Below are 25,962 nucleotides of genomic sequence, written 5' to 3'. Positions count from 1 at the left end.
GCACTATTACTACCATATTAAATAGATAGTTCTCCCCACCAGCCACCCTCCTAGGCTGCCGCAGTTTTTAGCAACAATACTCTTGTATCTGTCAGTCATTTGTTGAGCATCTGTTACATCCCTAGAAGTGTGCTGGGTATGATGATAGGAATACAGAAGAAATGAGACATACCAGCATAAGGATTTATATTCAAGCCCAACAAACCCCTCAGGATTACTTCTGATGGCAGTACCACAGTAACTAGTGGCAACAATTCGGAAGAACGCGGAAGGTTTCCAGGTCTACTGCTGCCTGTCATTGCCGGGCTGTAGGCACAAAACCAGGATTGTTGTCATTGTGGGCCACATGGGGAGGGTTTTTATAGCTACCAGCAGTTGAGGTCCCACAGCAAAGAAAGAGGCAATAATGGATAGCCTCATCTCACCTGGAGGAGAGAAAATCAAAAAGTAAATGTAACAAGGATATAGCATTGAAAGTTTAATTTCTAGAAGCACCAAACTTCACCATGTTCCCTCGCCTTCATCTGTTCCCAGGTCGAAAGCTTGAATATGTTCTCCTGAACTCTGATGGCATTAGAGGCTTTCCAGTTCTTCAGCAAATTGGCAAACTTCTCAACTACCCTTTTGTGCCAGCAGGACAAACTAAACGTGGTCAGTTGGTTTTCCTCCTCTCTTTCTAGGACTGATGCATTAGGCATTTGCCATTAGGCTGTCTCTTCCACCTGACTCTCATTTGCTTTCCGTAGACAATACAGAAGAAAAAACAGGCAGTCACACTCGGTACAGTGTTAAAGAGCTCCTTCAGATGTGCTTCCCAAGCCTGGTAGAGGACTATGTGTCGAACCAAGCCACCCTCTGCCAGCAGTGAGAGCAGATTGTCCAGACACTGGAGCTTCCAGGTAAGCCACACCTTTACCTCCTACAGATGGCAGATAGAAAAGAAGGAACAAGAGCTCAAGTAGGGAAAAAAAACAAAGCTGGGAATTAGAGAGGAGTGGCAGATTGGTTGTTTAGAACAGAGGCCTAAGACTCATAGAAGTCCAGCATTGAGAGAGATCCCAGTGATCGTCTAACCTGACCTGTGCTTACCCGCACAGGCATCACTCATTTTACACTGTCCCCAATAAGTAGTCATTCTTTGCCTTTGCATGAAGAACTCTAGTCAAGGGGAACCCATTCCACTTTTGGACAGCCCAGGTTTGAGGCAAATTTCACCTCCCATTTGTCAGTTTTTTCCTTCTGTCCCTTGTTCCTGTTTTTGCCCTGTGGGGACAAGAAGAAGTCTAGAAAAAAGGGGAAGACAATAAGCTTTTATATAGCACCATTGTGTGCCAGGAACTTTTTACAAATATTAGCTCAGTTAATTTTTGCCTTCTGCTGAATGACAACTCTTCAGATAGTTGAAAGACAGCTATTATGTCCCCCTAGGTCTTCTCCTCAAGCTAAACATCTTCAGTTCCTACAGTTGATCATTGTATGTCATGGTCTCACAGTCCTCTCCCCTCTACACCCTGATCACTGTTATCTGGATGCTCTCTATCTTGTCAGTGTACTTCCAAAATGTGATGCTCAGAACTGAACAAAATACTCACAATTTCCTCCAGTAATAGCAAAATGCGACCTGACTGTGGCCTTCTTCTAATGCAGTCTAAGATATAACTTTAAGCTATTTCATCTACTTCATCATCCTGTTACCTCATTGACTTTGCAGACCACTAAAATACCCAGGCCTTTTTTTAATGGGTATTTTTAATTGCTATCCTCTATTTGCAAAGTTGATATTTGAAACAGTGTAGATACTACATTTATCTCTCTTACAAACTTACTTTCACTAAATTCATTCGATTATTCTAACCTCTCAAGATATTAACAAAGCATTTGATAAAATCTCTCATACTGTTCTTGTTGCTGAGGTGGAGGGATGTGGCCTAGGTCATAATATGAATTGATAAATTCTGAACTGATTGAATGGCAAGGTTAAAACAGTAGGTATTAATGTTTTGATGTCATCTACTAAGGAGAGGTCTCCAGTGGAGCACAAAATCTATGGTTGGTCCTATACTGTTTAATGTTTTTATCAGTCAGTCAATAAACATTTGTTAAGTGCCTACTATGTTCCAAGCACTGTGCTAAGTGCTGGGGAGACAAATATGTGTGTGTGTGTGTGTGTGTGTGTATGTGTGTACATATATATTTTTGAGAATATTCCCTGTCCTCACATAGCCTACAGTTTAAAAATGAAGACATCACACAAAATGATGCTGAAAAGCAGGAGTGGGTGGGAGGGGGAACCTACCTGACAAAGGGACTTGGTGGAGTCTAGCCCAGGGAGAGCAGAGCTGATGAACCAGGCTGGGACCTCTCTTTAAATGAAGGTTTGGGGAGCTGTTTACTCCACCTTCCATCCCTTCCAATCAGAGGCCACAGATAGTTTTTTATATCAAATTTGTGGATGACCCAAAGCTGGAAGGAATAGCTAATATGTGGGGTGAAAGAGCAAAATCCAAAAAGATCTTGACTGGCCAGAGCAGAGGTGGGGATCCTGAGGCCTCAAGGCCACATGTGGCCCTCTAGGCCCTCAAGTGCAGCCTTTTGCCTGAATCCAAACTTCCCAGAACAAATCCCCTTAATAAAAGGATTTGTTCTGTAAAACTTGGACTCATTCAAAAGGCCACACTCAAGGATCTAGAAGGCTACATGTGGCCTTGAGGTTGCAGGTTCCCCACTCCAGGCCAGAACGTGTGACTGAATCTGAAAGGGTGGTATGTAGTAGAGATAGTTGTAGTTTCATACTTGGACTCAAAACAGGTTTATTTCATAAGCATAAGATGAGGGGAGAAATGATCCATTTGGAAAAGATCTGAAGATTTTAGTGAACTTCAGCCTCACTAGGAGTCATCAGGATCACTGGGCAGCCAAGAATGTTAGTGTAGATTTAGACTTCATTAAGGAGGGCACAGGGTCCAAAGCTCAGAGTGTAATCATCCTTCTGTCCTCTGCTTTGGTTGGATCACATCTTGAGTAGATTCTGTTTTATGTGTCATGCTTCGGAATGCACACTGATCATGTGGCAGGTGTTCAGAGGTTGGCTGCTAGGATGGTAAAGGGCCTCAAGATCATGCCATCTGAGGATGAGTAGAGAGTTAACTTTCTTCAGCACTCTGCTCCCTGACTGCAGGGATTCCTGTTTTCCTCCTAGATAAAGATGGCTGGCAATACCTGTTTTCTGTAAAGGATGCAATTCTGAGAAGCCAAATGGCCCTTTGGTCTGTGGAGAGGTGGCCCCTGGAACCTTGCCTAGAAATTTTGGCCTTTTGCATTTCTGAACCAGCTGTCCCAGAAGGATTACTATCAGAGCTGCGTAAAAAGCTGAAGGAGCTCCAAGTTTACCAGAAGGTAAAACCACCATCAATCACAAAGTTAATAGATTGTTTAACCTATCTATGAGTTGACTATTTAAGTGAGGATGGTAAGGACTTTGGGGCAGATTTGCCTTTGCTATCTGTTAAGCTCTTCATACTTTGTGTTTGTTTTATTTATGCAAGGATCACTTATAACTACAATTTCATGCTTAAGTATGCATCAAACAAAGATAGAGAACATTTAGGTTCCATTTATATTATGTGCAGAGAAGATTATATGCTTATTAAAATTGTTTTAGCTTAATTTCAAAATCCAGTTTCAAAGGATTATGACATTTTTTATTTTTATTTTTTTAATTTATTTAATATATTTAGTTTTCAGCATTGATTTTCACAAAAGTTTGAACTACAAATTTTTCCCCATTTCTACCCTCCCCCCACTCCAAGATGGCGTATATTCTGGTTGCCCTGTTCCCTAGTCAGCCCTCCCATCTGTCACTCCATTCCTCTCCCATCCCCCTTTTCCTTCTTCTCTTGTAGAGCAAGATAAATTTCTATGCCCCATTGCCTGTGTATCTTATTTCCTAGTTGCATGGGAAAACTTTTTTTTTGTTGTTGTTGTTTTTGAACGTTTGTTTTTAAAACTTTGAGTTCCAAATTTTCTCCCCTCTTCCCTCCCCACCCACCCTCCCCAAGAAGGCAAGCAATTCAATATAGGCTACATGCATATCATTATGTAAAACCCTTCCACAATACTCATGTTGTGAAAGATTAACTATGTTTTGCTCCTTCCTAACCTCTCCCCCTTTATTGAATTTTCTCCCTTGACCCTGTCCTTTTTCGAAAGTGTTTGTTTTTGATTACCTCCTCCCCCCATCTGCCCTCCCTTCTATCATCCCCCCATTTTTTATCTTCTTCCACCATCTTTCCTGTGGGGTAAGATACCCACTTGAGTGTGTATGGTATTCCCTCCTCAGGTCAAATATGATGAGAGTAAGATTTACTCATTCCCCCTCACCTGCCCCCTCTTCCCTTCCTAGAGAACGACTTTTTCTTGCCAGTTTTATGCGAGATAATTTACTCCATTCTATCTCTCCCTTTCTCCCTCTCTCAATATATTCCTCTCTTATCCCTTAAATTGATTTTATTTTTTTTAGATATCATCCCTTCATATTCAACTCACCTTGTGCCCTTTGTGTGTGTGTGCGTGTGTGTGTGTATACTTACATATATACATACATAGACACACACATATGTATATATATGTATACATATATATGCATATTCCTTTCAGCTACTATGAGGTCTCATGAATCATACACATCATCTTTCCATGTAGGAATGTAAACAAAACAGTTCAACTTTAGTAAGTTCCTTATAATTTCTCTTTCTTGTTTATCTTTTCATGCTTCTCTTGATTCTTATGTTTGAAAGGCAAATTTTCTATTCAGCTCTGGTCTTTTCATTGAGAAAGCTTGAAAGTCCTCTATTTTATTGAAAATCCATATTTTGCCTTGGAGCATGATACTCAGTTTTGCTGGGTAGGTGATTCTTGGTTTTAATCCTAGCTCCATTGAACTCCAGAATATCATATTCCAAGCCCTTCAGTCCCTTAATGTGGAAGCTGCCAGATCCTGTGTTATCCTGTTTGTTTTTCCACAATATTCAAATTGTTTCTTTCTGGCTGCTTGCAGTATTTTCTCCTTGACCTGGGAGCTCTGGAATTTGGCGACAATGTTCCTAGGAGTTTTCTTTTTGGGATCTATTTGAGGAGGTGATCTGTGGATTCTTTCAGTTTCTATTTTACCTTTTGGCTCTAGAATATCAGGGCAATTCTCCTTGATAATTTCTTGAAAGATGATGTCTAGACTCTTTTTTTGATCATGGCTTTCAGGTAGTCCAATAATTTTTAAATTATCTCTCCTGGATCTATTTTCTAGGTCAGTGCTTTTTCCAATGAGATATTTGACATTGTCTTCCATTTTTTCATTCCTTTGGTTCTGTTTGATAATATCTTGATTTCTCATAAAGTCACTAGCTTCCACTTGCTCCAATCTAATTTTTAAGGTAGTATGTTCTTCAGTGGTCTTTCGGACCTCCTTTTCCATTTGGGTAATTCTGCCTTTCAAGGCATTCTTCTCCTCATTGGCATTTTGGACCTCTTTTGCCATTTAAGTTAGTGTATTTTTTAAAGTGTTGTTTTCTTCAATATTTTTTTCAGTATTTTTTGGGGGCTCCTTTAGCAAGTCATTGACTTGTTTTTCATGGTTTTCTTGCATCATTCTCATTTTTCATCCCAATTTTTCCTCTACTTCTCTAACTTGCTTTTCCAACCCCTTTTTGAGTTCTTCCATGGCCTGAGACCAGTTCATGTTTTTCTTGGAGGCTTTTGGTGTAGGCTCTTGCACTTTGTTGACTTCTTCAGGCCATATGTTTTGGTCTTCTTTGTCACCAAAGAAATATTCCAAAGTCTGAGACTGAATCTGGGTGTGTTTTTGCTGCCTGGCCATGTTGCCAGCCAACTTACTTGACCCTTGAGTTTTTTGTCAGGGTATGACTGCTTGTAGAGCAAAGAGTACTTTGTTCCAAGCTTGAGGGGATGCACCATTGTTTTCACAGCTATTTCTATACAGCCAGCTCTGCCACCCCAGCACTCCTCCTTCCTCAAGAACCACTAACCCGGACCTGATGCAAATCTTCATCAGGCTCTTCACTTCTGCTCTGATCCACCACTTAATTCATCCCACCAGGTGGACTTGGGGCCAGAAGTAACTGCAGCTATAGTTCTGTAGCTGCACCTCCCCCGCTTCCCCTGGGGCAGTGGCCAAACCACGAACTCTGTCCCCTGAATCTTTTCCCACTCATCTTCTCTGTTGTCTTTGGTGTTTGTGGGTTGAGAAGTCTGGTAACTGCCACAGCTCACTGATTCAGGGTGCCTGTTCTGCCTGGCTCCTGGTCTGGTTGGTCCTGCTGCCTCCCATGCTGAGCTCTGCTCCCCTCCACTCTGTGAGCAATAGACCTCATCCAGCAATCATCCAGGCTGTCCTGGACTGGATCCCTGCTTCCCTCTGCTATTTTGTGGGTTCTGCAGTTCTAGAATTTGTTCAGAGTCATTTTTAATAGGTTTTTGGAAGGACCTGGTGGGGAGTTCATGCAAGTCCCTGCTTTCCAGCTGCCATCTTGGCTCTGGATTATGACATTTTTAAGAAAATGTGGCTCTTGGATATATGTTATATTCAAGATTGAAAAGCACCTGAAAGCCAATTTTTAAAGAATGCATGTAAATAACATGTAAAAAAAGGTTATTATGACATTTTATCCTATCTATGGGATTACAGGGCTCTTAGGAAAATCCTTAATTGGAATGAAAATGGAGTCCAGAATTCTGCTTGGAGAACTCAAGATGTCGGCTCAGAAAGACTTTTCTCCCTTCTCTCCACTTTCTTGCCAGCAAGGACCTAAATTCAACCCTGAAACTAAGGGGCTTGTAAATAATAATAATTCTCAGATGGAACCATGGCCTCCAGGAGTTCTCACAACCAGTGAATTACACACCCTCTTTTTCTCCTCCATTCTCCCTATGCCCAAGCTTCTACTTTCTTTTTCCTCTTCCAAAATAGGGAAGGTGAGAAGGTAGGAGTCTGAATCTACTGTCCTCTCAGATCTTTCAAAGCTTTTACTTTTCAATCTGTTTGCTATCTGATTCCTCCTCCTTTTTGCTGGCAAATGTTTCTGGATCTCTTCATAGCTCATTTCCAGAAGTGTCAAGGGACTTACGTATGGATCAAAATCCTGCCATGTGTTTTTTAGTGTTTTTCCTTATCTTCCCTTAGATTCTGGATTTGCAGTCCACTCCAATGTGGTCTGACTGGCAGACATTGAAGAGGTGTTGTGCTGACAACCCACCAGTGGTCATGGACCTGATTCTAGAGGCAAAGGTTCAATCTTCCCAAACTATCCCCCCTCTCTTCCCAATCTCAGAAAGCTGTCCCTCTTCAGTCAGTTTGAGTAGTGTGGGTCTCCATCTTCCTCGGTCTGGGGAGCTCTCAGGTGAAGCAAAAGATCTCCTTGATCATTAGCTTCAATCCATCTACCAACTACCAAAAAAAAACCTAGTAATAGTGAGGACCCAGGACCCAGTGACCCATTCATTTTACTCCTTTATTTGAGCTTTGTCAGTTTGCCCTTGGAGCAGAGATGAGGTGAGAACCAGTGAACTTCTCTCATGGTAAATAAAGGGAGAGTAAATCTGACTGAAGGGCCTTCCTTCCCCGGCCTTGATCTTATCTAGGTCTTTAGAAGATATCATGGCTAATGAGAATAGCTAGACTGTGAATGTTAGGGTTTATAAATTGCATGGTCTCCTTTTGTCCTCAGTGCAGCCCTGTGAGGAGGTGCTGTAATCCCTATTTTGCAGATGAGGAAACTAAGGCTCATAGAGTCTAAATGAGCTCAGATGGCAAGGGAGGGTCAGAGCTTGTCTCACAACTCTAACTGGCATTTTCCCCACATATCTGCTTGGTTTGGCCTGTAACCAGGTGACTTCTCCTCCAAGCAATAGCCTGAGGCTACTCTCAAGCTGTAGTAGGTGTTCCTTGTTATTCAGTTGTTTTAGTAAGTCTGACTGTTCAAGATCTCCTTTGGGGTTTTCTTAGCAAAGATACTATTATGATTTGCCATCACCTTTTCCAGCTTTTTTCCAGTTTTACAGCTGAGGAGCTGAGGCAAACAGGGGTAAGTGACTTGGCCAGGGTCCCACAGCTAGGAAGTGTGTGAGGCCAGATTTGAACTCAGTTAGATGAGTGAATCTTTCAGACTTCAGGCCCACCACTCTATCCACTGTGCCACCTAGCTGCTCACAAATAAAGAGCCCCTTCTTTTCTCTCATCTTTCTGGGAAGCCAGCTAGCATACTAGCTGGAGACAAACTTTGCACTGAGTGCCACTGTTCTCATGATTAAAGAGAGTATTGCACTAGGAAGTTTGAGTTCTAAACCTAGCTTTATCACTGCATATAAGGCTATGGTCAAGTCTCAGCCTTTGTTCACCTCTGTTTCTGCTTCTGTGAGATACTGATAGCACCTCCTGTCCTATAAAAGTTGCAAGGATAAAATGAGATTTTAAATAAATGGGAAAGTATTTTGATGATATGCATCCAATTCCTTATATTTTGTTTTTTAATGAATTTTTTTATTTCATTGAGTTTTTTTTTTTATTTTTGTATATGGGGTCTCCCTGTCTTGCTCAGGATGGAAGTACAGTGGCCACCATGCTGTGTAGTACAAAAGCTTTAACCTGCTTTTTTTTCCCAACCTAAACTGGATTGCCTATCCTTCAGCAGCCTGGTGGCCTCCTGTTCCCTATGGCTCATCATATTAGTGCCAGATTTAGTGCAGGCACCCAATTAATTGCCTTTATCCTGACTGCAGCTCAAAACTCCTGAGCTCAAGCAATCCACCAGCTATGGGGACAACAGACAGGCACCACCATGCTAGCTTCATACAACTCCAATCCTGATTAGTCCTATAGTAACTGCCCCTTTACCACTCACTAAGTCTTCTTAGAGCTGCCCTAGACCCAGGCCAAGTGTATGGTGGAAACTCCAGGCAAGAGTTAGGTGCGTGATAAAGCTTTATTGGATTAAAAGCACATGTGTTTCATTTCCTCTTTCCACACCAGGAATACAAGCTATGTGAGGAGTGGGGAAGCCTCTATCCTATTCCAAGAGAACATTTAATCAGCTTGAACCAAAAATATCTCCTCTACCTTCTAGAGAGTGGAGATCATGAAAAAGCCCTCCAGGTAAATTCATGCCCATTTGGTTGAAAAGGAGTAAGCCAAATCTGACATCAAGTTTCACTTTAAACTCCACTAAGAACCCAGCAGCAAGAGACAGAAAGAAAAATTCCATTTAAAATTACTGTAGACACTATAAAATATTTGGGAGAACCCAGGAACTATAAGAATACAATTACAAAACACTTTTCACACAGAGAAAGTCAGATCTAAATCACTGGAAAAACATCAGTTTCTCGTGGCTGGGCCAAGGTAATATAATAAAAATGACAGTTTTACCTAAATTAATTTACCTGTTGTTAACAACAATTCAGCTTGCAGCTGTCATGGGAGTGAAAGACCAACACAAGCCAAACAACAAGAATGCTGCCAGCACAGATTCTTTTGATCTGCTTTATTAAGGAAAGTAACGCTAGGGGGTTAACAATCTTATTTCAGTCCAACATACAAATATTCATTTAGTTCAGGGGGAAAAGCCAGCACCCTGAACTTCAGAGCCAATGCAGAGAAGTTACAAACATACGTTATAAACAGACCAAATACAATTCATACTTACCAAGAAACTATCAACATGTAGGTTGACAAGCCAGGAGGCTTTTAGAATGGCTGCCCAGAGTCCCCCATCAACACCCCTTTAGGAGTGAGAGCCTCAAGCAAATATCTCTTTTCTCTCTTTTTATACAGTCTTTGGACATCATCAGATGTCATCTGAGTGACCAGCACTTAGGCGCATACTATTGTCTCTGATCTTAGCGACTCCCTATAGAACCCTGAGGGCTCCCACGTAAGCCCACATAGGCTTAGCACCTAGTAGTTAGGGGTTTGGGCCTGGGCCTTTGCACCTAGTAAGGTTCAATCAAAGACATTTAATTAATTTAGCATTCTAAAACAGTAAAAAAAATTCCCAACTTGATTAATATTACACTTGTTTAGTTCCATACCAATTAAACTACCAAAAATTATTTTATAGAGGTAGGAAAAATAATAACCAAATTCATCTGGAAGAACAAATGGTCCCAGAATATCAAGGGAATTAATGAAAAGAAATGCTAGGGAAGGTGGCCTAGCTATACCAGATCTTAAACTGTATTATAAAGCAGCAGTCATTAAAACTACTTGGTACTGGCTAAGAAATAGAGTGGTGGATCAGTGGAACAGGTTAGGTATACAAGACACAGTAGTCAGTGACTGTAGTAATCTGCTGTTTGATAACCAAGATTCCAGCTTCTAGGGTAAAAACTAACTATTTGACAAAAACCTCTAGGACAGCTGGAAAATAGTATGGCAGAAGACCAATATCTCACACTGTATACCAAAATAAAGTCAAAATGAGTTCATGATTTTGATACATAAAGGCTGGTACTATAAGCCATCTGGGAGAGCAAGGAATCATTTACCTGTCAGATTTATATAGAAAGGAAGAATTTATGACCAAACAAGAGATAGCATTATGAAATGCAAAATTAATAATTTTGATTACATTAAATTGAAAAGGTTTTGTACAAACAAAGGCAATGCAAGCATGATTAGGAGGGAAGCAGAAAATTAGGAAAGAATTTTTACAACCAACGTTTCTGATAAAGGCCTCATTTCTAAAATATATAGACAACAGAGTTTAATTTTCAGAATACAAGTCATTCCCTAGTTGATAAACGGTCAAAGGATATGAACAGCAATTTTCAGAGGAAGAAATTAAAGATATCTATAGTTGTATGAAAAAAATGATCTAAATTACTATTGATTAGAGAAATGCAAATCAAAATAACTCTTATCTACCACATCTCACTTGTCATGTTGGCTAACATGACAAAACAGGAAAATCATAAATGCTGGAGAGGATGTGGAAAAAAATGGAACACCAATACATTGTTGGTGGAGTTGTGAACTGATCCAACCATTCTGGAGAGCAATTTGGGACTTTGCACAAAGGGCTCTAAAAATGTGCATACCCTATGACCCAGCAATACCACTTCTAGGGCTGTATCTCAAAGAAATCATACAAGTGGGAAAAGGACCCATATGTTCAAAAATATTTATAGCAGCTTTTTTGCGGTGGCAGAAGAATTAGAAATCAAGGGGATAGCCGCCAATAATTGGGGAATGGCTAAACAAGTTGTGGTATATGAATGTAATGGAATACTATTGTGCTGTAGGAAATGAGGAGCAGACTTCATAAAAACCTGGGAAGAATTATGATCTGATTCTGTGTGAGGATAGCAGAACCAGGAGAACATCATACATGATTACAGACACACGGTATCTGTGATGACTAACTTTGATAGACTTGGCTCTTCTCAGCAATGCAAGGTTCTAAGACAGCTCCAAAAGACTCATGATGTAGGGGCAGTTAGGTGGCACAGTGAGTAGAACACTGGCCCTAGAGTCAGGAGGACCTGAGTTCAAATCTAGCCTCAGACACTTGACACACTAGCTATGTGACCTTGGGCAAGTCACTTAACCCCCATTGCCTTGCCTTTCCCCCTCCAAAAGAAAAAGACTCATGATGGAAAAAGTGATTCACATCCAGATAAAGAATTACTGAATCTGAATGCAGATTGAAGCCAACTATTAGCTCTCTTTTTTTTGTTTTGCTTTTGTTTCAGTTTTATTTCTTCTTTCTCATGGTTCATTTCATTGGTTGTAGTTCTTCTTTGTAACTTGACTATTGTGAAAATATGTTTAGTGTGAAGGTATAGGAAGAGCCTATATTGGACTTCATGCTTTCTTCGGTGGGAGGGGGGAGGAGAGGGAGGGGAAGAAAATTAGAAGCTCAAAAACTTGAGGAACTGAATGTTGTAAACTAAAAATAAAAATTAATTAATTAACTAAAAAAAAAGAAAAAAATTAACTCTGCTAAGGCACACTGGACAGATGGCTGAGTCAAGAGACCTGGGTTTAAGTCTTTCCTAAGAAACATTCTGGCTGAACAAACATGGGCAAATCACTTCACTCTCAGTGCCCCCTGGCAACTCTCAGATCATCAGAAGTTACAGCTGAGCTGTTGATCTGCCTCAGTGAAGGGAATTTCCTCACCAGGAGTTTAACCCCACCACCACCACCACCATTGGCATGGGCAGGGAATCACAAGTCCAGACCAAATACTGGGGGGAAAGGGGGTTGCAGCTGTAGTGGATCAGCAGCCACAGTTCATTGCTTTGTGTGGAAATTAAGAACATGTTACATAGACACATTGAGAGGCCGTTGCCCAGCTAGCTTTCTCTATATCTATAAGGTACAGCCGGCCAGCTGGGCTCAGCATTCAGGTCCCTGGGAGGGCTTGGCCTAGGTAGTTGTGGTTGGTCTCAGGGTTCACCTTCCTCTTCTACCCATCTTCCTTATAGATCCTTCAGAGAATCTCTGACACCACCATGCACCTTGATGTCACAGAACATTCCCTTGATCAGCATCCCAGCCTGGCTGCCTCTCACTTTTTAGCCAACTACCTCACCACTCACTTCTACAGGGAACTGACACTATGAGATCCAAGCTCTATACGTGGGGTCCAAGGTAAGTAGAGCATTGTATAAAGTTTATACACATAAGAAAAACTGCAGCCCTGTAAAGGGAATACTTCCAGCAGGGCCAGCCCTATCCAGAACTCATAAACAGTCTTTGCGATATCCTGCCATTTAGGCATCAAGCCTTCTGCTCCCAGGTACTTACCCTGGGATTGTCCTCCCTGCCCTGGAACACTCATGCTCTTTGTAAACCCTCCCTTCACTTCCTGTGGCCCTTACTAGGCCACTCCATCTAGACCTGCCTTCCTTCTCTAGATGCCTCTGGCCACTGGGAAAAACTACTTGATTGCCTTGGATGAAGGAGTTTCAGACTTTGGCGGGCAGTTTCTGTGATGCAAATGTAGACATCACAATGCAACTAAAACCAAAAAATGACATTTGATATGTATAATAGTTTCCCCTGCATACTGAAAGTCATAATTATGGAATACATGATGATTCAGACAAATACAGACCTCCAAGTGTTACATGTCAGACTTGGAAGAGGCCTAAAAAGACTGTCTTGTTTCCATCTCAGAGACCATGGTTTTCTGTATGACTTTATGCACCCTAATGCCTCCATTTGTCTAGATCAGAATTGGGGCTTTCTTCTCCCAAGAGAAACCAATTGATTGTTCTTATGGGTTAGATTGCACTCCACATGCCTTCAGTGTCACCCTAAAGTTCCCATATTACCATCCTTCCTGTGATGAAACTCCCATACAGGTTCTGCTGACTTTGCCTGATATGCACCGGGCCAGCTACTTCAACCTGTCTTCCAGTCCCTTACTCATGTTGGAGCAGCTGCTGATGAACATGAAAGTGGACTGGGCTACTGTGGTTGTGCAAACCCTACACAACCTGCTGACTGGGCAAGAAATTGGCTTTACCATGGAAGACATTGACGCACTACTTTCCAGATCTGCAGGGAAAGCACTCGATTTCCCATATTCATTGAAAGAAAAGCGATCAGGTAGGTGATTGTCAATAGCACACTCTGGTCTTGGGATGGCAGAGGACCAGTATAGCCGTGCTGCACTTCTAATTCCCCTCCCCTTTGTTTCCCTGAGTTGCTAAAGGTCATAGGAGGGTAATTATTGTGCAAGAAAAACCCTGGATTTGCAGCCCCTGGTTACAAGAGCATGCTGGGGTACCAGTGTGTCTGAAATGACATGTCTGCTTCTGGCATATGAACAGTCATTCCTTAAGTTCTATCATTTCTGGAATCACTCCATTACACTACAATTCATTACTGAAATACAATCGGCCTCTTGGAGTGCTGCAGTAAAGTGAAGCCAGTACTTGAAGCAATCTGGGTTTACTCTCCAGGTGTAAGCATCCTTTCAAAGTCTTGACACCTCCTTTGGGCATTTTGAGACTTGGTTTAGTGTTCAGTGTTCACTTTTGTCCTCTAGCTAAAGGTTCAGCTCTTTCTGTGCTCAGGTACCAAAGCAGAAGGAAGGAACCTATATGCTCTTGGGTTATAGGGGCTTTTAACTCTCTCTATATTCTCAAGAAAGCAGTGAAATGTTCATCACCCAAACTGAACTGGCTTTGAGTTAATTTTTCCCATTGCAGTGAACAGCATTACATTATTTTGAGCCATGCTTTTAACCGCATGTTGTCCATAATTTACCTGATTTGTTTTTAATTTTTCCTTCTTAAATTCTGTAATTCACCTCCAAGACAGTTTTAATCAGGTGTCAGAGTCTGAGACTTTGTCTAGGTCAACATCACTTGAATTGTCTGCTGCTACTTTTCCTGGTAAGAAAAATTTCTGAAATTTTCCCTGCTTTTTTGTTTTTTTTCCTCTGACGCTATCTTCATATTCCCTTTTTTTGCCTCTTTCTAAAAATACCTCTGCATCTGACATTCTGAAAATCATTCTTTCAAGCTCCTCTTTCTGGGTTTGATCTACCTTTGTATACCAGAGATGGTAATTTATGACCTTGTTGTGGATTGAGTGAATGCTTTGGGAGCCATTTCTCACTATCCAGATTTTTCAAGCTCAGTGGAAGCATTAAGTGAGCCATAGAGACTAAATTCATCTTCATCTGTTTCCCTAATTTATTGAACTAAGGTAAAAAGATATCTTTGGAGAGGAAGCTGAACTCTTCTCCATCCATTACTAGGAATCCAGAAGGGTGGGAGCCTCCATAAACAGCCACCTTCTTGGGGTCTACATAGAAGAGATTATCTGATGAGTTTCCTCAGATATTATTTAAATGTCATTGTTATGTCATTCCCATGTCATTTACTTATTTAAAAATCTTCCAAAGTTTCCCATGGCCTTTTGGTTCAACTCTGAACTTTGTTACCAGTTTAAGGTCTTCTACATTCTGGCTTCAATCACTTAATTTCTTCATCTGTAAAACTAAGAGGTTAGGCTATGATCTCTAAAGTCCCTTTAGTCCATTGCTCCTATCTTTCCAAACTTAAATCCCACCATTCTCTGCAAAAACCCTCTGTTCCAGCCACTGGGTTTTTAATTATCCTGTCTATAATGCCTTTTCCCCCTCCACCTATTGTATATTCCTGAATCCTACCTGTTTTTCAAGGTTGGTCTTAAAGTCCAGTCTTCCTCCATTAGATTTTTTTAATGGCCATAAATATTAAGATTAATGCAAACATTTTATTTTTTTCTTTTTTATGGTTCTTTCATTTATTTTTAATTTATGGGATAAAAGAAGCATTTCCATAACATAGTAGAGTAAAAAAAAAAGATGATTGCATATGAAACTGCAAATCTGTTATACACAACTTGCTATTACTTTCAAATATACAACAAAATTATCATGTAAGTTTCTTTTTTTTTTCTTCCCTCTCCCCCTCCCACCCTAGAGATGGGTACCGTTAGGCACATGTAGCTGTATATATTCATATATATGTAATTATTCTATGCATACTTCTATTTATCAGTTCTTTAACCATTAGATTTTAAAGTAACCTTCCTGGCCCACAGTTCTCTTTCCTTTAGGTTCCTATAACACTCATTTAGCCCTTAGATGTGTCCTTACATTGTCATCTTTTTAAGTGTGTTTATGCTTTGTCCAGCAACTTCTCAACTACATCATCAACACCTTAAGGAGAGGGGCCATGTTTTATCCTTCTTCATAACCCCTGTGGTGCCCAAAACAGCATCTTCAAGTATAGAAGTATCACAATTAGTGCAAGCAGATTAAAATGTAATGAGCATGTGTTCAACAAAATAAGCAAAATATAAATGTTAGTTTGTGGTTTTCTAAGTCAATACACAGCCACAGGGATCCATTTCTGTTTGAGTTTCATACCACTTCTCAAGTACTCAATAAATATCTCAGTGTATGTGGCTGATAAAGGCAGCAAACACTTGTGGAGAGCCCCAAGGTGTTTTCATCACAACATTGCACCTCTGTTTTTCTATACTAGTTGTCTTCATGTACAGACATCTGAACACTGGGTTGAGAATCAAAAGATTTTTGTTTTAGCCCCAGTTCGGATGCTTCCTAACTGTGGGACTGTAACATCTCTCCAAGTACCAGTTTCCTCATCTGAAATATAAGGATAATCCTCTATTGCCTCACAGGATTTTTATGGGGAAAGTACTTTGTAAACCTCAAGAAGCAACATAAATATGAGCTGCTATTATTATCTAGTCCCAATTCTTATTCAGCACGTGGCCTCAGGTAAATCCCTTAAGCCCTCTAAGCCTCAGTTTTTCCTCTGTAAAAAGTGAAGATAAATAAACATGCTTTACATAATCAGTAACTATGGAACAAATGACGGTCTCCAAAAACATTTTGAAATTTGTAAAGGACTCTTTTGTAAATGTGAATTCTTGTTATCTGGACCTGGCTCTACCACTTGGTAATCATGTGACCTTGAGCAGATTACTTACTCTAATGTTCTGATACCATTATAACCAGGAATCCTAAATTCTTGACTCTGTCACTCACTGACTTTCAGACCTGGTACAATTTGTTGTTTATACCTCAGGTTTCTCATTTGTAAAACAAGAACGATCATTTTCTTTTCTATAAAGATAACAGATAAGATCAGGAAAATATCCTAAACTCCTATTCCTTAAAAGTAAGCTAGTATTCTCTTCTCAAGCTTTTACCTGGCCACTGTAATATAAAGCCTTCCAGGAATAAAAACAGTGTCTCTAAATCGCAGCCGTTTGCCTAATCAGGGTTACAAATCCAAATAACAGGATTTAATCCCCTTTATAAGAGAAAACCCCTTATGAACTATCTTTTATGCCTCAAAACTCTGAAGGAATAGAATTTTCCAATCAAGCCCTGTCCAAAGATGATTTCTCAATTTTATCAAGAGGTGAGTATCATTGAGATGGTAGCCCAGAGGAAATTCCAAGCCTAACTTGGTTTCCTAGACTGCCAGTCAGAGTACACCTGAGTCATTCTAATTGTATATGTATATTGTAGAAAACAGAAACAGGAACCTCTGCCTTGCTCTTCTGACCTCAGATCTCTCTTTTGTGGCCTGGCTTTTGTCAAGAAGCACTCAAAAACTTTACCACATTGGACCTTAGCAAGGTTACAATATTCAGAGGTACAGTGTACTTAGAAGATTTCCAGTTTTTCTTCTTTGAGCTGGTCTTAAGAATCTTAGATTATTTTTCCTCTGTAGTACCCAGAAAACTTTGCTCTGAATGGGACCAAAAAAGTTGCTTGCATGCCACAAAGCAATGACTATGACATTTCTTAGCATATAATACATGATATTTGTCTCAAAAAAAAGATAGCCAATACAGCCAAATTAGAAGTTCTAGGCTAATGACATATTGATATGGCCTGGCCCACTTAGCTCTATTCAAGCTCTAACTCTAATTCTCACTTTTCATCTGACCTTTTGGAGTCTCCTTTGCATGATCTCCAAGCTTAAAGGAGAAGGGAGAAGCTTCCCACAGAGTGATCCCTTGGAATTTGTGCCCCCTGAAAAACTGCCAGCTAGGCGGGAGTGGGTACCAGATGAGATGAAAATCACCTGTGTGATGTGTAGAAGTGAACATTTCACCATGGTAAGCAGCTGCCTGTTTCATTTCTTACTAAGTGAGAGGCAGCCTCAGCTCAGAATGAAGGAACCTATGTTCTAGTCCCAGGTATGTCACTAACAAGCACTTTCTTGTCTGTAAAAATGGGGATTATAAAACTTATCTACCTCACCCTTTGGCCATAGGGATGAAACAAGGTGATAGACAGGTAAAAGTGCTTTAATAAAGTATTATTATTGAGAAATATAGGTTATTTGATTGGTTTTATTGATCTGCTTGGCACAGTGCCTGGCACATAGTAGTAGCACTTAATAAGTGCTCATTGATTGTTTAATTGCAAGCCATTATTAAAAAGATGTGTGGGTATCTCTTCTTTCCCACTGTGTTGTGCCCACCAGAAGGTAGAACTAGTTTTCATGATCAGCCCAACGTTGCAGAATCTTTAATGAACTTTGAAGTTTCTCCCTTCAGCTGAAAGAGAGGCTCCTCTAGGGCAGGGATGTCAGATTGCATGTATTTGCTTTAGCACCAAGACTACCATGTCCTCTGAGTACATAATATAAAAAAACTGGAGAAAAGAAGGTAGGGAATGGGACTCCATTGATAGAACCATTTATTAATTTATTGAGAAAAACATTTATTAATCTACACATCTTCCCTTTCCTTTCCCCTCCTCTCTATTTCTTAGTTTAACCGCCGTCGTCACTGCCATCGCTACAGCAGGCTGATGCACGGCTCTTGCTCCACTAAGAAAATGGTTGTAGAGGGTGGCAAAGAGAACCCAGCTCGGGTGTGTGACCAGTGCTACAGCCAGTACAAGAAACAGTGAATAGAGGTTACGGCAGCAAGGACTCTGCTCGTTCCCCTAAGCCTTCAGGTCCCCAAAAGCCTGCTTCTCTGACATCAGCACTCCTCAGACAAACATTTAGTGACTTCTGGAATGAGGTGTTGGTGGACTCATAGCAGGACAAGCTATCTGTGGGTAGGGCTAATTCTTTCCAGCCAAGATGAGAAGAAATATGTGTTCAGGGTTCCTGTCATGGATTCCTCAGTGGCAGGGATTTATTTCATCATTCTGACTGCAAGAGTCTGTTTAGTGTCTGCACTTAGTGAAGCAACTAACTCCTTATCCACTTGAAGCAGTCTCTGCTTCATGGACCATACCTCCTAGCTCATGGATGCTTAACTAAAGTTTGTTAAATTGAATTAAATGTTTCCTATCCCAGTGTAATCAGAATGGCCTTTGTTTTCTTTGAATGACTCAGCTTACCTCATTGAGCCTCTGGATGCTGTGGCTTGCTCTTCTGGGGCAGCAAGCCCAGAGAGCATGTCAGGAAGCAGAAAACTTCCTGTGTGATGAGTGATGGGGCTGGCTGAGGGGAGGTGTTAACGTCTACGCTAGGGGGAGGGACCAAGTCAAGAACCAATCGGCCCTGGTCATTCAGGCGGTACTTGATGATGTCAGAAACTCTACAAGAGGGGAGAGGAGAGCTTGAAGCTCTCTTTCCTCTTCCGGTTGGTGTGGGAAGCAGCGGCAAGCAAGCGTGACTCTGGGCCAGCCCTTGCTCTCGGGCCGAGCCCAGATGTTGGTAACTATGAATTGTATTGGGCCTGTCTGTTGATATTTGTAATTTGTTTGTATTTTGTTTTTGAGGTTCGGGGTGCTGGTTTGTTTTTCCCCCCGAACTAAATGAATGTTTTGAACCTCAGGGTGCTGGTTTTTTCCCCTGAAGTAAGTCAATGAATCTGTATTTGGTCTGTCTCTTGATGCTTGTCTGTATGCTCCACTGAACTAACTGAATGCTAACTGAATGCTGGCATTTTCCCCTGAACTAAATGATTGTTGTCTGTATGCTAACTGAATGCTGGATTAAAGTAAGCTGGTCAACCCCTTCACCGTGCTTTCCTTGTTTAAGCAAATAAAAAGAACCTGTGCTTTCCCGGCAGCCTCCTGGGTCCCGGCAGCCCCCTGGGTCCTGGCAGCCCCGTGGGTGCCGGCTGCCGGGGAGGGATCTTATGCCCCCATCGAAGCTGCTAGCTGGGTTGTTAAAACACCCAGTTGGGCATTACTTACCATGTAAAATCCAATTAGATAATATATGAAAGTCATTTTTAAACCTTATTTATATGCAAACATTAGCTTTTTGAATTGTTGTAACCTTACCTGTGGCAACAACCATGTCTAGTAACCCATAATTTTTAGATCATCAAACATGGAGGCACACATTCCTAATAAATTTTCCATTTGCCCTCATACTTCAAAAAGCCATAAGAACCTCCAGAGTTCTATATTCATAGTAGCATTGATTAAGTCCACATCTCTGGTTTTAGTTCTGTGTTGAAATAGGTGCCTAATTCCCTTCAACAGTCAGAGAGACAATACATAGATGGGAAAAAGCTCTGAGTCTAGAGGCAGATCATAGGTTCAAATCCTGTGTCTAATATTTATTATCTGTATGATGTTGGGCAAGCCAACTTCCCTAGGCCTCAGTTTTCTCATCTATAAAATGAGAGTTGGACTAGATGGCCTCTGAGGTACCTCCTAGCTTGAGATCTGTAATCCTATGATCCTTTGAACTATGAGACATGATGGGCAATTTATTTTTCTGTTTCTATTTCCAATTTGCCAGAGGAGAGTATAGGACATTAAGAAGGTGAGCCTGAAAGATACTCTGATATTCTTTTATTGGTTTTTCATCTCATGTTCCCTGTATGTTAGAGCTTATTGCAATTAAGACCCCAACTACTGCTTTCAGTCATTTATTTAATGCCAAAGCCCTCTCCATGTGCATCTGTTTCTTAACTCAGCAGGTCATTCCTAGAATGTTTAATTACTGCCACCTTTACCTGGAAAGCGAACCCCTTCTTAGTTCTGTAGTACACAGAACAGATGAACTAAAAGCCTACCCAAATTCCTATTTGAGGTTGTACAATTTTAAGCTCCACTCTTAAGTTCCCACAAATCAAAGCTGTGGGGGAATAAATATTTATGCATCTTTCATTCTGAGCAGATGCAGAGAACTGAATTCCTTATTATTTACTACTGTCTATGAAGCATCACAGTTCTGTGTTCTACATTGTAGATCTTTCTCCAGGTATATCTGTCTTTCAAGAGATGCTACTCCCTTCAGAGTTCTCCCTAAGGGAAAGAGAAGGAGGCCGTTACCATAATCAAATGTCTGCACTATTACCTACTTTCAGGACTGACCACCATTGACTTCTAGGGTGCCCTAATTGAAGAATGAATGAATGGCATTTCTATCCTCAGCCTCAGACAGCCCCTCAAGTGAGAGCCCCCCATACTTGGCTGTGGTGTGAGTCCCCAAAGCAGCTCAGCTGCAGTGGCTTCTAGATCTGAATGAGGAAGAAGATAATCTAGTCCAGAATGAGTTTTACTATGAACAGGTGTGTGAGACCACTGGCCATGCAGCCACCAGTGCCCTAGAGTAGAACCTAAGATCAACTACAGAGAGTTTTACACAGTGGCCCTTGGATCCCCTAGATTTATTTTCAATCCACTGTTGCTTTACAAGAGGATTTTTTCCCAAGGTCCTTCTCCTCTATTTCACTTGGCCCATTTGTAATATGGAAATAAGTCCTCTCTCCTGGGAGTACTTGAAAAATGTTTCTGTTGGACACTGCTCTCTTCCTTTTTAACTGGCTAGACCCCCAGTGTCTCCTTGTGCATTGCCAGACTGAACTTGCACCATGACAGCATTGTGTGCAGCCATCAGTTGATTGATCACTGCTGCCTACTGTCTTGGGGCCTGATCAACCCCGAGGTGGATGCTGGACTACTCACAGATATCATGAAGCAGCTGCTCTTCAGTGCCAAGATGATGTTTGTTAAAGCTGGTCAGAGCCAAGACTTAGCACTGTGTGACAGGTAGCCTTGTCCTGTAGGTTAGGAGGGTTTCCTTCTATATCTTCCACTCCCAATTATCCAAACGCCCCCGTCTTCAAGAAGATAGGGTTGGACAGGAATTCAGCCCACTCTGATTCATGTGTATGAGTTAATTGCTAAATCCTATATGATTTCACTTTATTCTGTTTTAATATCAGTATCTATATTCCCATACTGAGTTCCTGGGGAAAAAAAATCAGTATCATTGAGACTAGAATCAGAAGAAAATACAAACCTTGATTTTGGAGTTTGATCAGCATTTAGTATTTAATGCTTTCTAGTGCCAAGGAAAATTCACTAAATCTGGTCTTTTCCTGAAAGCTAAGACCAAGTGACATTAGAGTCTTATAGGTAGGTATGGTAAACAATGAATTATGTCATTTTGTGGATGGAGTGCCGGCATCAAATGTGTCAAGCTCTAGACCTACTTTTGTCACAGACAGTAAACCTGCTCTGTACCTTAAATTACAAAGGCAGTGTGGTGTGATAGAAAGAGTGCTGCTCTTGTATTTAGGAGAAACCTGAGTTCAAGTTCCACTTGGCTGACCAGCCAAGTGACCATGGGCAAGTCATTTGACCTCCCTGTGCCTCAGTTTACTCATCTGTAAAATGGAGGTAATAACATCTGTGGCACCTACCTCACATAGTTATTATGAGGATCAAGGGAGCTATATAAAGGGCTTTGCAAACTTTCAGTTACTTTATAAACATCAGCAATTGTTAGAATTCCCATACACAAACTAAAAGCAAACCAGAAACTAATTTTACAGCTCTACATACTTGGCCCAGAGCACTGGGTTGTGGATTCAGTACTAGAGATACATGGAGACTTAAAACCATCTACCAGTAACTGTACATAGTTGAAATGTGGTCCAGGATGGAAAGTAGAGAATGTCTTTCTTCAGATAAGATGCTCACCACTGATTTAGTACTTTCAACTTACTTTATGATCTTGGGCAAGTCATTTGGGCCTCAGTTTCCTCATCTTTTAAATAAGGGGGTTGGACAAGGTAATCTTTTAAGATCCATTCTGGTGTGAAAATACTATGAATTTTTGAAGAGATAGCTATTGCTTCTCTAGAATAAACCATAACAACCTTTTTCTCATTTAATAAAAATATGTGAAGGACTGGTGATTATGTGCTCATATACTTTGTGCTCATTTATAGCCCCTCTTGTCCAGGCAAAAGTATTACAGTACAGCCTCATAGTAGCTCAGAATCCTCTTCTAGGGAAATCAATGAGCAAATAAGATCATATACTAATACAGGCTATAATCTACTGCCAGGTTCACTCACCTAGAATCAGGAGTCAAGGACTCCACTGACAGAATTGATCAGAAAGGACAATCCAGCAGTATCAGACAGAGCAGGATTGACCTTTGGGCTCTCTGCTTTCTTACCAAGTCGAAACAATTGCTGTCTGTCAGGGATGGGGCCCAAGCGAAAACTCGTAGGCTTGAATATATGCCTGCAACTAGTCAAGGCAACCAAACCTAGGGGCCCATGAAAGAACTTCGGTTGAGCCAGGCAGGGAGGTGAGAATCTAAATAAAGTGGTAGGGAGACTCTGAAAAGAACAACTAGGAAATCAATGGTGTTTTCATCTGGGTACTAGTGTGAAATAGAATCTAAACTGATAATGATTCAAGTGACGGCATCACTGAACAAACTGGCCAACACAGAGCACACAGACCACACCTTCTACATGAAGCCTTTCCCAGTCCTCCTTAATGTTAGTACCTTCCCTCTAAGATGATCTTCACCTTACCCTATATATATCTTGTTTGCACAGAGCTGTTTTCAGGTTGTCTCACCCTTTAGACTGTGAGTTTCTTGAGGGAAGAGACTGTCTTTTGCTTTTTTCTGTATCCCTAGTGCTTAGCGTAGTGCCTGGCATAGTAGATGCTTAATAAATGCTAGATGACAGACTGACCTAAAAAGGAAAACCTGAGACTACCTGCTGCAAAGGCTTTGCTTCATACTCCTAGTGACTATAGCAGAAAATGAAAGCAGGAGTTCAAGCAACAATTACTCTAGGGGGAATTCTGTGTAGATTCATTTCCATGCCCCTTTCTTCCTAATAGCTACATCAGCAAGGTGGATGTACTGAATATTTTAGTTGCTGCTGTCTATCAACCTGTACCATCTCTGGATCAGCTCCTACAGCCAGATGCAGTAACAAGACTAAGGAACCAACTTTTGAAAGCTGAATACTATCAGCTGGGTGTTCAGGTAAGAGAGGAACACAAACTGCATCTAACTCGTGAGAATGAATTGCGTTTTGCTAGTCTCAAAAATCACTCCTGTCAGCGTTTCATGGGAGTAGGGAAGTATCCTGAGCAGAGCCAATGGCCAAGTTAGAGTGGTGGAATATATTTTTTAGTTTAGACTTATCTATGGGTGAAATCGTCAGTGTCACAACAAACCAGAACCAAAATCACAACCCAAAACCAATGCCATAAATTTAGGAACCAATGAGGATTTATTGAGTTCACCAGCAAGGGAGCTTCACCCATATGATTAAAGATTCCCCAAAGGAGCAAAACATCAAAGCTTATATAGGTTTCAATTTAGGCAGGAGGTGAATTGGGTATAGGGTACCTTAGGATTGGACAGGACTATTGCTGGGCTAGTAACAGAAAAGACTGTTCTTCAGGTTAGCTATCTCTTGTAACCCCACCCTACTAGGCCTCTCATTGCTGTTTCAGTAGTAAGGAAGGTCACAGACAGGATAGGACAGGGTCAGGGACAAGATACATCTACAGACAAAATGGAGTTACTTTAGCTTTCTTGGCGACCTAGTGTCCCCTTTGGGACTAAATAGTCTTGCTTTTTTTTTTAACAATTCCCAAGTTGATATTAGTTCAGATAAGCAGCTTACAGAATGGGTAACATACAGAAAACTAATAAAAACAAGCAAAATTATAATAGGATAAATAACGAAATCCAATATCATTGAAATTTTAAGGGTGTCAAGTCCTTTGGCAGTGTCCATGATCTTTAAGTATCTGGATGGTTTGTGGAGATAACTCTGACCACCAGGTCACTTATAGAAATTCTCTTGGCAATGCTTCTAATGCCTGCTAGTGATAAGACTTGACGTAATTTACAAAATCTAATCAAATTGCCCTTTCGCGTGGAGAAAACCAGACCTTATAGAGATAACCTTAGAAACAATAGAGCTACAAGAAGAACAAGCAAGTAGGCTACACAATAAGGACTTTGTATCACATTATAGCACTTCAAAGGTACTAAGGTACTGCAACAAGATTCATGATATAAAAAAATATAGTTTTACCTGCTATGGTTAGAGAGATTTCCTATGAAAGGAAGAAGCAGGGGCCTGGTTGTAACAGCCTCAAGCTTAAGGGAACAGAATGACTTAACATAGATATAACAGGATAATGCATCCTTAGTTCCACTTGATTTCAGGTAAGACTTTTTAACTTTTTGGAACAGCCAATTACACAGCAAAGTTCTATATTATTCACAAAGTATCATAGCCAAGCTCAGGACTAACCAGGTGGAAAACATTCCTGTTCAAAAAGGAAATAACACAATGAGGAAATTGAGTCAAGAGCATCCTACCTTTGCCTAGTCAAAGTTGTTCCCTTAACTTTCTCAGACACAGATATCCAGCTATCTCAGTTCTCAGATCACCCTCCCTTTGAGCAGCTTGTGGAATTTCCCTGGAATGACTTCATGATAATCCACACCTTTATATCTAAATTCGGAACTTGGAACAATATCAAATTACAGTCCCAAAAGATTTTACTTCAAATAGTAAACTTCATTGATCATAGCCTAGGACTAGATACTTATTATTTCTCATGTTGTTGCAATAACAGTTAACAATAAAGGATTTACCAGGCCTTTAAAAAAATCATTCAACATCCTTTTTTTTCTTTTTGATTTTAAACTCATCTGGGTACAAAAATGTATCATTGGAAATTAAGAAAATAATCACATTCTGGAATTCCACATAGATAGCAAATAGTTCACTCAAAACCCAGAAAATACAGACTATTTATTACAAATCTCTAGAGCCTAGACTATCAGATCTCCATCTGTTAAGGTATTGTATATTATTAATCTGTCAGGCAAAAATAAATCTTTAAGACTGGAGTTTGTTAAAACTAAGTTGGCTTAAGATGTAACATATATAGGTGTGTGTGTATACACATACATACATACACAGATACATATATATTTCAGGTATAATTTCATGATTCCCATAGTCACAAATTATCACATAAGTCACTTCTATACTATGAGCAAGCTTATAAATGGAAGTGGTGGATGTGATGGAAGTACCATTTTCTCAGAAAGTCAGTTCCTTATTTTAGAATTTCAAAATATTAGCAAGTTCCTTCACAGGGCTGATAAGATTTCAGGACCTTGTCCAAGCAG

At 40.6% G+C, this 25,962-nt stretch overlaps 1 pseudogene; it reads left to right on the top strand.

Annotated features, from left to right (window-relative positions):
• Positions 1 to 25,962, top strand: part of LOC118829873 — a 68,253-nt pseudogene that overhangs the window by 25,785 nt on the left and 16,506 nt on the right.

The sequence above is a fragment of the Trichosurus vulpecula genome, chromosome 8 (assembly GCF_011100635.1).
Source record: "Trichosurus vulpecula isolate mTriVul1 chromosome 8, mTriVul1.pri, whole genome shotgun sequence".
NCBI classification, from domain to species: Eukaryota; Metazoa; Chordata; class Mammalia; order Diprotodontia; family Phalangeridae; genus Trichosurus; species Trichosurus vulpecula.
This window is presented reverse-complemented; position numbering and strand designations above follow the sequence as displayed.